The sequence below is a fragment of the Ixodes scapularis genome, unplaced genomic scaffold (genome assembly GCF_016920785.2).
Source record: "Ixodes scapularis isolate PalLabHiFi unplaced genomic scaffold, ASM1692078v2 PGA_scaffold5__190_contigs__length_132052651, whole genome shotgun sequence".
Taxonomy (NCBI): Eukaryota; Metazoa; Arthropoda; class Arachnida; order Ixodida; family Ixodidae; genus Ixodes; species Ixodes scapularis.
Genome location: NW_024609880.1, coordinates 114156986 through 114170719, shown reverse-complemented (window position 1 = coordinate 114170719; position 13734 = coordinate 114156986). Strand labels below are relative to the sequence as shown.

The 13734-nt window shown below is 52.3% G+C and overlaps 1 protein-coding gene across 2 annotated transcripts in view; it reads left to right on the top strand.

The window, feature by feature from the left end:
* Positions 1-1728: 1728 nt before the first annotated feature.
* Positions 1729-13734, top strand: part of LOC8030032 — a 74708-nt gene continuing 62702 nt past the window's right edge. The window contains exon 1 of one of the 2 annotated variants that reach the window (XM_029971060.4): positions 1729-2105. The gene's annotated coding sequence lies outside the window, so the exon portion shown is untranslated. The remainder of the gene's footprint in view (positions 2106-13734) is intronic. The other variant, XM_029971059.4, reaches the window with a different exon arrangement.

Sequence of the window (13734 nt, the reverse complement as noted above, 5' to 3'; positions counted from 1 at the left end):
AAACCTACCATCCATCACTTCGTTTTTGTTTTGCTTCTTTTAATGTTGTTTCTAGGAACAAAGCATCATGTGAGGTTCGCCAAACGTGTTTCTTAGGTCCGCGGGATGTAAACAGCGCAGATGTTATGCGGAGCTAATTTACGACGATTCTTTGGAATCAGCTTACAGTGAAGGAGGCTATCAAAACACTAGTTGATCGCTCCTTATAGGACCGAAAGCAAGCAGCGGAAAAACATCCGCCGGTTACCACATTCCCACATAAAGAGGGATCTTTCCGTCGGCGTGAAAGTGCTTTTGATTCACACGAATTAGATTTTTATCTGCTCTTTTCCTGTTATCCGGTTCAATAACTCGCGCTGGTGGCAGATGTATTGTTCAACAACTTTCGAGGGTCTTAAAAGGGTGAAACAAATAAAACATGTCACAATTCTAAACACGATGTCTAACGGACTATTTTCTACCTTCGCGAAAGTTTAAAAAAAAAAATCGTTCGTCACGAAAACATAGATGTTCTAAAATATCTGTAGAGGTGCAACTACGCAAATTGTAACCCCAACTTCATTCCACACGTTGGTGACGTGCACGGCAAAAAGCGTCTCTGTGGTCGGGCTTTCTCGATTGGTCTTGAGCACAATATGACGTTTATAGTAGGTTTGATTCTGCTTTGATCAACGGAGATTATAATATTATCAGATTGTCAGGTTTGAGTGTGTCGAATCGAGAACGCTGTTTACTCGAAGCTTCCACCATAGCTTCTACACGCACCAATGAACTTGTCACTCACAATATAAGATCTTGGACGACACCTCACGTGTAGAGACCAATAGAGTAGGCCGCTCAAATATCTTATCGGAAAAGCTTAAAATTAAATTGGTCATTCCCATAGTTTCTGACGTCAAGAAATATACTGTTTCATAACCGCAAACACGAGCTTTACTAAGAAAAAACAAAAACAACAGGGCCAAGGCCCACAACCAACGCGAGCGAGCAAATCACGTACACTCGAGCCGGCTCTTCCGCGAGCCCGCGGAGCCCAATTTCTCATCGCCCGCTGCCGCGCAAGCGAAGCCCGCCAGCGCGCGGCCCTCCAAAGCCGGCGGCGAGAGCCGCCGAGGGCATCCAAAGCGCGCGGCGCCCGCCGCCGAGGCCGAGCCCGCCGCACTCATTACCATCGCCGCAGCCGAACGGGCGCAGCGAGCGAACGAGCGACCGAGCGGTCCGCGAAAGAAAGAACGAACCAAACAAGAGAGCGCCGCGTAAAAAGAAGGAAGCCAAAAGAGCGCGTCGGCAGCAGAGCGCCGCTGAGCGCGAAGGCAGGCAGGCTGCCAGGAGGAGGCGGCGGCCGCAGCAGCAAGAGAATCCCCGCGCGCGAGACAACACCGGGGCCCCCTGGCGTCTGCAGCAGAAGCGGGCGCGTGCCCGCCCGACACAGCGCCGGCCGCCGGGCCGCGACCGGAGGAAAGCGACGCGGACGGCCGCGCCGAGGAGCCGCCGCCTGTTCCCCCCCCCTCCCGCCGCCGCCGCACCGAACGGCCAAACCGACACACACAAAAAAGAGCGCGAGGCGCAAAGAAAGAAAGAAAGAGCGCGTCGGGAAGCGCGCACGAGAGCGAGCGGCGGCGGCTGAAAGAAGCGCGGACACTCCTCGGGCGGCCGCCCTCCCCCTCGCGAAGCGGCCGTGGGGGCGTCCTCCTCTCCCCCTCCGGGGCGCGTATCACTTTTACCGCCGTTCCCGGCTCTCCCCGCGCAGAAACCACCAGCGGCTCCGGTCATTCGACAGGGGAGTCCCCGGCGCGAGCGGTCGACGCGCGGCGCTGTCTCTCTCTCTCGTGCCTCCGTGACCGTCGCTGTTGCTCCTCGTGCTTCTGCCGTCGCCCGTCGAGTGCGCGACGCCGCCGTCTGTGTGCGTGGACGTGTGCTCGTACGGCGTCTTCGGGTACTCCCACCGGCGTGTGTCGGGTTCCTTTTTTTTTTTTCTTTTCGGCTGCGCCTCTTGTGTGACATCCCCGAGTTTCCAACGAGGATTAATGAGCTTCGGCTGAAGACGTCTCTGCGCTTGGCTGCTGCACTTCTTCGTTCGTCCATGACTGTCTGCTAAGGACACTGTGAGTAGGCGTTTCTTCGTTGTGGGGAGGGGTTTCGTCTGGGTGGGCTAGAGGAAATTGCGGGAGCGGTGACGAGAAGCGCGAAACTGCGCGCGGACTCGGGAGAAACGGAGTTGGTGACTCGCGAAACTTTTTTGAAAACACCTAACTTTGACGCCGGAATGACATCACTAAGCTCCTAACAAATGTAGACACTATCAATGTGATGTGACGAACGATGCAAACTTTTCCAACTGCGAAAAGTACTCTGTTCATTCCCTGACGCGCGCGCTCGCACCGTGGGAACTCGCGCGGAGAGCTCTTCCGATGAAGAGATCGGAAGGAAGTGTGGAAGAACTTCTCACATGATATTACTTACCTCTCATAAGCCTCGTTGTTCTGGAGAAGTGTTTGTTTCTTTTTCTCGGTAGGTGATGTCCATCCAACCTAAAACTTTCATTTGTAATCTTCGCTCTTCCCTTTGGAAACAGCAACGCAGTCTTGGGTTAGTTAGAACCTATATCTCGGAAGGTTAGTTACCAAATGCTAATACTATCATAACTACACACTATCTTCAGACTGGCAAGGACTGCTGGGGACTTTCCATTTGCACACTAGCGCCTTTTGCGCGCGCCAGCCTCCACGAAGCGCAGCGTGGTATGTATCTCCGTAAATCTCAACAGGGTTCGCGAGTCACGCTTGCCGGGAGAAAACGGGCTTCGTAGAGTTAAGGCTGGGGTTGTTGCCGAGCTCTCCCGAAAGTTTGGTTTCTTATTTCGCACGCGTTCTCGAGTTGTAAAGGACTTTGAGGAGAGGCGCGACGGCAAGACTTCGTGCGGTTTCTCCCCGCCCCAGCAGCGCTCAGTTCCTTGGCGCTCCCTCTTGCTGTCGGACTTCCGGTCACCCTCCTAGCCTTTTGTTTTTCTTGGCTACTATCTTTACGAAACCTTCGGCATTTGCTTTATTCGTATAATTCTAGAAACCACATCTTCGAACGGAAACTTAAATATGCCTTTTTTCGTGCGTAAGCTTATTGCTTGTGAGCTTATTATACGCTGTTGCGAGTCTGACGTTATAACGAAATCATGTGGATAACTATTTGCTAACCTCAGTAGGGAAGTAACTTTTAGGGTCGCTTACGGCTTATGAAACGTGAGGCATTACTTGAACTCAAGCTGCAAGTGCTCAGAATCGGAGTTGCTTATGCAGTTCGGTTGAGAAAGCTGGCGCCAGTCCATCGCGTGGTCTGACGTTATTTCTATTCGTCTAAAACAAGTGAAAGAAACAACCGGCAGCTTGCGCTTTTCAAACGTCACGTCCCGAATGCACGAACTCGGCGAGCTCAAGACAGTGATGAAGTTCGTGCGCACTTGAACGCATGAGGAGATGAATCTTCCTACGTCGTCGTAACAAACACGTATACCGGGAATCACTGAAGGCTGAAGTTTCAAGCCCTTTGCATCTGCAAGTTAGGACAACTCTCGTAGTATATGCTGTTCTTGGAAAAGTTCTCGGGCGGAAAATGCGTCGCCAGCGACAACGGTACGACTATGAGGCCGATGCAACCAAGTTCATAGAAAAAATCGTAAGGGTGCAGGCGAGCTGGTGAATAATAACCATGTTGAATTAACCTGAGACTGGGGTAGAGAAGAAACATCAAAACGTAGAAGGGACAGAAAATAGACAGGACGACGTCTCCGTCCTGTCTATTTTCTGTCCCTTCTACGTTTTGATGTTTCTTCTCTACCCCAGTCTCAGGTTAATTCAACATGGCAACTAAGTTATATGCGAGACAATACATAAGGTCGAAGTTCAGTAATGAAAATGATCAAAACGACTGCCAGCGTCTCTACGCCGTGTTCACTTGTCTTTAAGGAGCGGTTGGGAACGTGTGGACTCCGCGGCGACAGCCTGAAATGCAGTATCGTGCGTCGCGGCTATACTTTAACGTATTTCTAAACAAAATCCGTGCGTTGGCCAAGGTTCCGTATAATGTATTCAGACAGTATGCTTTGCAAGTACCGCCGGCTTAGAGCTTCATTGGAGAGAAGTAGATTTCCAACCAATTCAGCCAAAGCTCCCTCCTTTATATTCCTTGCGACTGTATGGATCCTTTGGACGACGATAGCTTAAAACACGCGACGGTGATTCTTACCTTTTTACTCTGCCATGAAACCCTGTCGCGGCCTTAAACGTTGAAGCTTAAGCGACTTCGAAAAAAGGCGTTAAAACTCAAAAGTAGTTGTTTAGACCTTTGTCAGAGCGAATTTTATTTCGCCTCGAAGTACAACGTTTTATGCTTCACTCGTGGAGGGACGACCTATGGTTCTTCAAGTTCTGCATCGCATGTTTCTACTCCGAATACTCTCGAACTGCGGTGCGTTCGACTTTAGCTGAAGCGAGGTATAGTTGCACTTCATGTACGAGTGTAGGAGAAGCTACAAGAACGAGCTCCAGGTTCAGCTTTCCTGCCAAGCACACGCTCTCGCGCACTGCAGCCATCCTTCAGTTCAGGGCAACATACTCGTGCTTCGCTCGTGCTTCGCTGGTGCAGTGTGAAAGAAGCTAGGGGGGGGGGGGGGGGGGGGGGTTCACTAGACGCCATATTTTAGGCGCTGTTTAGAGCGCATGCTCAGAACGTGCTCATATGAATAGGCTGATAAGACCGGCAATCTTGATGGTGTGGAATGCACGTTGCAGAAGAACTGTGGAAGCTCTTCATCGGCACGCGCTCAGCAGTCGCGCATGCAGCTATGGCCGCTATACTTCGCCTCACCTGAGCATGGATTCACTGCGAAGGCTGTGCAAGCGCGAGCGGGTTGCCTTGTCTACCTTTACTGGAGCACTCGCTGCACGAGCGCTCGTGCAGCCGCCGAGGCTTCATCCAAAGCGAATAGCTCGCGCTTTTAGCATGCGCGGCTAACAATACTCCATGCTAAGGTGAGACGAAGTATAGTGAAAATACGTCCTGTAGATCTTGCGGAGAACCAAAGTTATAGCACACGCTCACTTGTCAGAGCGTAGCTCTTGTATGCGATGCTTTTTTGTCCCGGGCTCTTTGTTGGCACCCTTCGACGTCAGCTGACACCTTGCAAGACGGTGAACTTTGATAGCTCCGTTGCCGCGTGATGTAGCGTGCGTGCACCGCGTTAGCGAAAGCCGATTTCCTTTGTTCACATGCTGCGTTTCGCGACGCAACAAGAGCGCGTTCGATGCTTCGAGCTCGTCGCCTTTTCAAAAAGGCCGCGCTGTTGACGAACAATGCGTCCGGAGTTTGGCTAACAGAAGGCTATTATTTGCCGTCGGCCATCGCCCTCGGGATTGCGAGAGACGACAATGTCTAGGTCACATCGTTTTATTTTTGCGATGGTTTGGTCTGAGACGCAAAGCTCCCGCCCGATGTTCTTGAGCAATACGCTGAACGATGTGCGCGCTACGCGCACATTGTTGAGGGCGCACCGCCAGCTTGTTACGGCCAGCGAAACGCAACGAGAAAGTGTTCGCTGACTGTGACATAGTTGTGACGGCTTGAAGCTGAGCTAGTTGGTTCATGCTTGTGTTTGTCCTTAAGACGTTCAGCTGGCACTTTAACAAATGTAACATAATTATTCCACATGTCCTTCTAAAGCACGGGAAACGTACTTTTGAAAGGTGAAAGGCTATTTTTGGTCACTGCCACGAGTTTTTGTTCGAAAGAGAAAATGAAAATGTAAGGGAAAGTCGAAGTACCAGACCTGTTGTGAAAACGAAGAAATTTGAAGCTCGTCGTGTCGCAACCTGGCGGCGAGCGCTAACTTGAGCTTTAGCTCACATCTGCGGAAGACTTCCAAGTTGTTTTCTGGTGCAGTGTTCGATCGTCCCGAACCCGCTTATATCCAGTCGCAGACCGGAAGTACCAAAGAGTAGTCGCTTTCCGTCTTCCGGAAATGTGAGCTGACCTCCGGAAGTCGAGAGAGGCATTTTTGTATGGCGCCTTATGTGAGTCAATTCCAGTGACTTCATTAGGAAATAAATTTTGATCGTGATCACCTTACCTAAGAGACTCTGAATCGAAAGCAACTAGCAAACGCTCGTACACGAAGGTCGCGATTTCGAAGCGCTTCACCTCGTGGCGCGTTCGTAATTTCAGCGTATTTCTCGGATTCACTTACGACTCGAACTTCGTCAAAAGTAAGCGTACAAAATGTACAAAACTTCCTCCCTGCTCATCAAAGCACGGGTAGACTAAATCGATAACGAAAACGTGAGATCCCAAAGTACGCCGATCTTCTCGGTCTGGGGCCATTCGAAACCGATTTGTATCCGCGCGCTTTATCGGTCGCCGGTCGCCGTTGATTTTTGTTCGTGCTTCTTTTGTCTGTCTACAAATCGAAATGCCTCGCGTCGTACGCTGTTCCTCACAAGTTACAGTGCGGGGCCTTGTAAGCGGCAGGAGCGCGAGCTTCGTTTGTACTCGTGCTCGTGCACCCGTCTGGGGGTCTGCACATGCGCATTGGGACACCCCAAGCTGCCTAAGTGACCTAAATCATTCTCAAACTCCCTAACGATGTGTACAAGCGCGAGCTTAAAGATTTAAAGGCGTATACCGCCCGCGCACAAGCGAAAATGCGAAGGCTCTTTTCGATAACTCTTAAAATTCACACGCTCGCGCTTATAACCATGTCTAAGCACCTGATGAAACCGAGCCCATACGGGTAGACATATCAGAAACTTATCGTAGATTCTACGTTGCGGATTGCGGGCCTTGCGGGCGGGTGCTCAAAATGAAGACACGAGCTCTCGCCAGCAACGCATAACTTGCATACGGTCTGCGAAAGGTCCCTATTGATGAATAACAAAGCGCTCGTCTGCGATTGTTGTCTCCTCGCCTCCGTGCCTTGCAAATGCAGTTAAATATTACGGGGCTTTAGTAGATCATACGCACGTGCTTTGCGTTGCTAGCGGGAGCTTGCGCCGTCACTTTTGGCACGGAGTGAGCACGTGCCCGGGGCCCGCAATTAGCAGCGTACTATCGATGAAAAGTCTCTAATATTTAACAATATTCCATTCATCACCCTAACCGCTCATTCACACTGGAAGCGGATCCGCGTTTGCAAAGCGGTTGCGAACGCGGTTGTATAAAGATTCAGTACAATGCACGCGCACTTGATGTCATCGAGTGCGCGCGCAATTGTACTGGATCTTTATACAACCGCGTTCGTAACCGCTTTGCGAACGCAGATCCGCTTCCAGTGTGAATGAGCGGTTAGGCTTGCAGGGCAGCGAAGGCTACAAGCACAAGATCGCGGCTTCGCGCCTTCGCGGTGCGAAGTACTTCCTTTAGGAAGACACGTCTCAATGCAAGGGTACGCGCTAACTCGCGCTTGTCGCCTTCTGCGTCGAGCGGGGTTAGAAACTAGCGAGAAAGAGAAGACAGTTCCTCAAGCCACGCGTGCCTGATAGCCTATCTCCCAAGCTTAACTTTATTAACGTTGTTTTGTTGTTGTTCTTCTTTTGTAGTTGCGCAAATTTTTACGAGAGCCATTATTCTCTCGTCCGTTGTCTTCCCCATCGCCTCCGTCACAGAGTCTGTCTACGGTACCCGTATATCAAAGTGACCGACTACGGCCGACTGTGGCGACTCACTACGAAGTGGATGCTAATGCAACCCAAGTCCGCGAAACACGTCGTAGTGGAACGCAGGGAGCCGTAATGCAGTCGGTCACGCTGAAGCGCAAATGTCTGAACCAGGCTTTAAAAGCGACTTCCAGGCCCGTGTTTTTCCACGCAACGTCTATAAGTGTTCCATTGTGCGAGATTATTCGATCCGAGGAGCAAAGCGAAGTTGGGCCTGTCCGCACGCCCAACCGCGCTCTGGGTCGAACAAGTCCGGTCGGGCCAGTCCGCACGGCGGAAAAAAAGAACAACGAAAGGCTCGACAAAAATGAAATACACACTTCGAAAGAGCAAAAACAAAAAACAAAAAAGAAAGAAAGACGAGAAAAGACCCGCACGTCATCTCCAGGCCGCGGCACAGGCCTCCGCAATCGCGCACTTCTCCGAGCGACGTGCAGATAACCAGTCGCGGCCCCTAGATCCCGTTCGGACTCCGCCGCCGCCTCGTCTGATTGCCCTTATCGCGGGCAGAGCCTCCGCCGCGTCGACCGCCGCCGTCGGGGGCCCAGAGGAACGTGTTTTCCAACTTTGGGCCGCTTTTTTTATCGGGGGCCCCTGGGGCCGTTTCCGCGGTGCGCCTGCAGCTGCTGCGGACAGCCCACCCAGTGCACGCTCGCTGCGGCCCTCTTCGGCCGAGACAATGCGACGCTGCCGACGCTGCACGCGCGCGCGCCGGAGTACATACACTTGGGGCGAGTCCAGAAAAGCCTACGGTTCCTGGAAACTCGCCCCGGCGGCGGCTTGCGCGAGTCTGGTTGGCAGGCGGCGGCCGGTTGTGCAAAAGGAAAAAAAGAAGAAAGGGAGGCTCTTCCGATACGTGCTTTTGTGTTGTTTCCGCGAGACGAGCCAAAGTCTCCGTCGGTTTCTTCACTCTTTGCCGCTTCGTACGAGGGTCGAGAACGTCGAGGGGTTGACTGGCACGTGCGCAAGCTGGGCGTGATTGCGAATGTCCGCAAGACAGCATCGGGCGCGTTGTGTAGTTCGATGCGTCGGTCGAGCGCGAACATTTGGGATGGGAGCAATGGCGAGAACTTGAGGGGGAATAGCGTGTGGATAAGCTGCGGCGTGCGAACACCTGCCGCGTCATCTTTCCGGTCAAGCGCTTAGGGCAACCAATCGCTGCGATCTACGGACGGAGCTCGGCCAATCACGAGGCTAAAGTATGTTTGGAGCTAAAGACAAACAGTTTGCGCTCTGACACTCAGCTTGGCGTCATGTTCAGTCACACGGGGCAGGCCTAAACATATTTCCAGCTTCGTTATTCGTCGAGGTTCCTCCGCGAAGTGCACCAATTGGGTCTCTCGATTGCTTTGCAAGAAAAAGAATAGATAAAAAAAAGTCTGCGTTTACCTTGCTCCAGGACACGCAGGCAGCTAATCACTGTGAAAAAGAGAAGAATCTTAGCGAACGATGAATCTCGGAATAAGGTTGAACACGAAAACGTTTTTATATACGCACGAGCGGGCATATAGGCGTGACGTTTGTTTCACCTTCTCATTATCGCTGCGGTGCACATCACATTTTGTTCGGGGCTAATCCTGTTGCGAGTTTCGGCATTCGCTAAGATCCTCGCGTGTTCCGCAGCAGCGAGAGCACACTGGTCGTTTGTAGTGTGCACGATTGTCCGAAGAAATGTTACCGAAAGGAGTGGTGTACACGCTGGATCGCGTCTCAAATTTCGCTCCTTTTGGCAGTGTTTGTATGCCCCATGTGACCGTCACACGAGAAACAAACACGCACCATACAGTGTTGGCTGCCTTTTTGTACGATGCGTTGGCAGTGTGGTGATGTCGCGGCTTAAAAACGCGCCTCCGACTTTGGACGAAAACGCTCGAAACGGACCGTCGAAGTTCGCCGTGCGTGTACGTGTTTGCATCATCCGAAACGCGCCGCCGTTCGAGTGCCGCGATATCGCGTGTTCGGGAAACGCGGAGAGCAGCCGTCTGATTGCGCGTGTGGGACGCTACCGTCGTTGCCGCCGCGGTCCACGTAAAGATACGCGAACCCGCCGCGGCGGGCGTGTACGAGTGCAGACTTATCGGGAACGCGCGCGTTAGTAAAAAAAAAAGAAAGAGCAAAAAAAAATGCATCCGCGGATTTTGCAATTGTCGGACTTTCTCCTCTCGATAGCGGCACGGCTTTATACGGAAGCCGCGCCGGTGTCCGCACTCGTCCGTTTCAACTTATGACGGACCGCGGGCGGACGCTACGCTGTGCTCAAGTTCGTCTGCTTCTTGCACGGGGGTTGCGATGGAAACAGAACGCCAAACTCTAATTGGCTGTTAAAAAAAAAGAAAATAGTGGGTAGAGAGTGGGTCTTATTGTCGTCCACTAGCGAACGTAGTTTGGACATCAGCCGATAAGGATCCACAAGGACACGTAGGAAGAGTCGTTTGACACAATAAAACACGCCTGGAGCTTTCCCGCAAAGAGTACTCGGGGTAGTTCATCTCTCCGTAAATTGTAGCTATTGGCTCTCGCAGATGCTTTAGGGAAAGATTTCTCTGATTGTAAGCGGAAACGGAGCGTAGTGTCGATTCGCGCGTAAAGTCTCCGCCTACGGGAAGGTCACCCGAGCGCTTTCGTTTGGGGCAGTCGGTGTCGTAACCGCGTAAACAGCGGGCCGCGTCACAGAATCACGAGCGTCATCAAATAATGAGGGCCGATTCACACACTATACTTGGGGACAACTTTATTGTTTGGCAGCGACGAAAAAACATAGGGCCACCCATGCGCTCGTGCACCATGAGCGCGATCAACGCTGTGTACGAGCGGTCTTCGCTTTTTCCGTAATGCCAGAAGGAAAAAAAAATGTTGGTCCCCGAATATAGCGACTTCGATCCATGCATCACCGTTTCTTTACGCTACGAATCTAACGCAGGCATACATTGAGATATGACCGACCGTCACCCGCACATCTCTGCTTCGGAGAGGTGCATCCGGCGAAAGGTGCAGCACGGATGTCGGTGACTTGCTGTCACATCTGGACGTAAACGAAGGTGAGCTTCGTAACGTAAGAAAACTGGGCTCCGCAAGACCAGCCTCGAGTGGTCCGCTTCTGACGCGGATACACGCGCCGCTGGCTTTCACGCAAAGCGAGCCGTCACGGTGGCGAAGCGAACTTGCAGGCCAGGCGTCGATGCTGGTTCGGTGGCGGCGACTCGACAAATGTTGACCCCGCGGAAGCCAGCTTCCGTATTCCGTCAGAACCACTCGTACTTATAAATGGGGAGGTAGAAGGAACGCTTAAGGCTCCAGTCACTGAGAAGTTAGTGTATGCTACACGACCTTTGACATCAAACGCAGCATTCCGGGAAATCTGAGTCAGTACGCCGCCGTCGTCTCCGCCGTAAATTCACGACTCCCGCGGCTTCCAGGTCCCATTGTAGTGAAAACTTTCCAGATTGTTCGCTCGCGTCGGAACCGCGAAGAAAAGAGAGTCGTCCTGAAAATCGCAGCGGGCGGTCTAACGGATGGAGCCTCGGTTCAATTGTGTTTCACGGCCGATCGCGCCTGTGCCATTATCAAATAGGCGCCCCGAGCAACGGCTGGGGCGTCCTGCCGGGTTACCCGCTGTTAGGTTAGGGCTTAGGGAGGGAGGTCGCCAACCGGGTGAGGTTCAAGTTCGGCCAGCTGAGACTCGTTCGAACGTTGAACGTGAAGTTGGACAGAAGGAAATGCGACTATCGTGCCTATGTGCACGTCAAAAATAAAAACGAGTTGGCACCGCCTGGCGGAACAAGGGTTCAATATGTATTGCGTATATTGTTTACAGCAGCTAAGTAAGACGGCGCTAAGCGGGCGAAGGACACAGGGAAGACAAACAACGCCTTAAGTGTGTACATCTTTTCCTGGTGTGTCTTTGACCTATTAGCGCTGTTTTGCCATTTTTATATTATTTGCATTTATAAAATAACTAAATCATTCAAATTCTTTTTTTATTTTATTGGGCAGACATTGGTAACTGTTCTCTCCAGTTTATAACGAGCTATTTGTCACAAAATTTTTTCCCCCAAAATCTACTTGTTTTTGTGCGCGTTTGAAGTTGGGCAACACTGTTCAAGAAGTCGAACTTTGTCGAAATTCGGCAAAAAGTTGACGGTTCGCCGATCCAGTCGAACCCTGGGTTCGCCCAAAAGTTTCGCAACATATCCCTGGTTACGCCAGTCTCCCCGCGTGGCCACTGACCTCCCGTCACCTCGGCGTGCGCGCTGGCCGAGCCGACCGCCCCTCGAGTAGGAAAAGAACCGCGGCGGCGCCGTACGTTACAGCGAGCAAGCGGACGAGCGACCGAGAGCCGCTCTGCGCGCGTGAATGCGTTTTGTTTTCGGTGGGTGCGTTTTCGCCGGTACCTGCACCGTCGGGGCTCTTCCCCATTGTTTTATTGTTCGAGTGCGGGCTGCGAGGCGGGATCGCGGACGCAAGCTGCGCAGCGGCACGGAGCACGACGGCGGCGTTCAGGGGGGAAGAGACGGGCGAGGCGATGGCGCTGACGGGGTTTGGTGGAAATTTGAGCATGCGTCAAAGCGATCTCTGGTACGCTACCCCAACTTTCGGACGATATTATATCCGCTGCGTTTACTGAGTCGTCGGTCGCGATATTCTTACCTCTTCGGTAATTATGGTTATCCTCGCCGGCGATTGACCATGATGCCGAGAAACCCGTTTGCGGCAGGGGAGCACATCTTAGCTTACCCTGATTTGCAAGCGGTGCGGCGGAGTCAAGTGCCGAAGCGGGTTACGCGTTCCAAACGTCGGATACGTGTATGTTGAGTTTGAATAGTTGACGGTGCAAACCATCAGCACAAGCTCTACAAGGTTCGGTCTCGTTCGAATTGTGGACGTGTCGATAAGTAAAGTAGGCGTGTATAGTGATCATAGCTAAGCAAACCGTAAACAAATATTTATTCGTAGAATATAAAAAGAAACACGCACACTTTTCGTTATTGAGGATGATCGGATATCATTTCCGATAAAAATAGGATGCGCTGTACTCGACAGCCGCACTGGACAGTCAGCGGTTATTTTGAAGCCAGTTTAAAGCGGCGATCTGATCCCGCGTTCATTTGGAAATTTTCCTTGGAAAAAAACTTCAAATATGTCCGAGTGAGAGGCACTATTTTCGCGGATTCCCTCACGCCAGTTCTCGAGGCCAGGTGCGAGCTATTCGCTTCCGCAACGGCGACGAATTCGTGGCCCTACGACGGCACCCGCGGCCGTCGGAACACTCGGCGACGCGGCTTCATTCACGGGGTGCGGCGACACCGGGAACGCGCCGAGAGAAAACGCGAGCTTTTTGCCCGCCGCGTGCGCTCGGCCGGGGTCGACCAACGACGGGAGAACCCCGGGCGGGGTCCTACGAGCGCGATGGCGGCAGCGACGGCGGAGGGAGCGGCGTCGTCTCCCGTCCCGACCGGACGCCGGAGTCCCCCATCTTTTCCGGCCTCCCACCCCGATGCCGCGGAACGCCGCCGGTCCCCCGGAAAAGGCGATTTTTCTCGGGTCCCCCTCCTGCCATCGCGGCGGGCGTTTCTTCGTTTCAGGAAAGCTGGGCGAAGCTTCGTGCAGCCGCGCTCTGAAATCCCACGTGAATCGCTGCCTCGCCATGCTGAGCGCTGCTTCTTTTTCCCCGCCCGCCCAAGATTCTCTCCTTTTCCATTTTTCTTCTTCTTTTTGTTTTGTTTCTTTCCGGAGTGACAAGTCGCGTCTGCCTACTTTCCTCAGTTCATTTTGTTTTGTTTTTACGTTGGCTTTCATCTTGACTGCGACTTCGTAAGTGTGCGAAACGCCTGCAACCCCGCTTACTGAGAGCTTATCCGTGAACTCTCATAATTTTAAACACACTGCTTAAAATTTTTTTAATTTTTTTTTGAAGGCACAGTTATATTTACATTGACGATATACTTCGTTTCACCTTATGTCAGAGAGCAGTGAGAAGGCCAGAACGCACAGAAACGCGGGCACTTCTACTAAACGGGCGAAGTCACTTATGGCG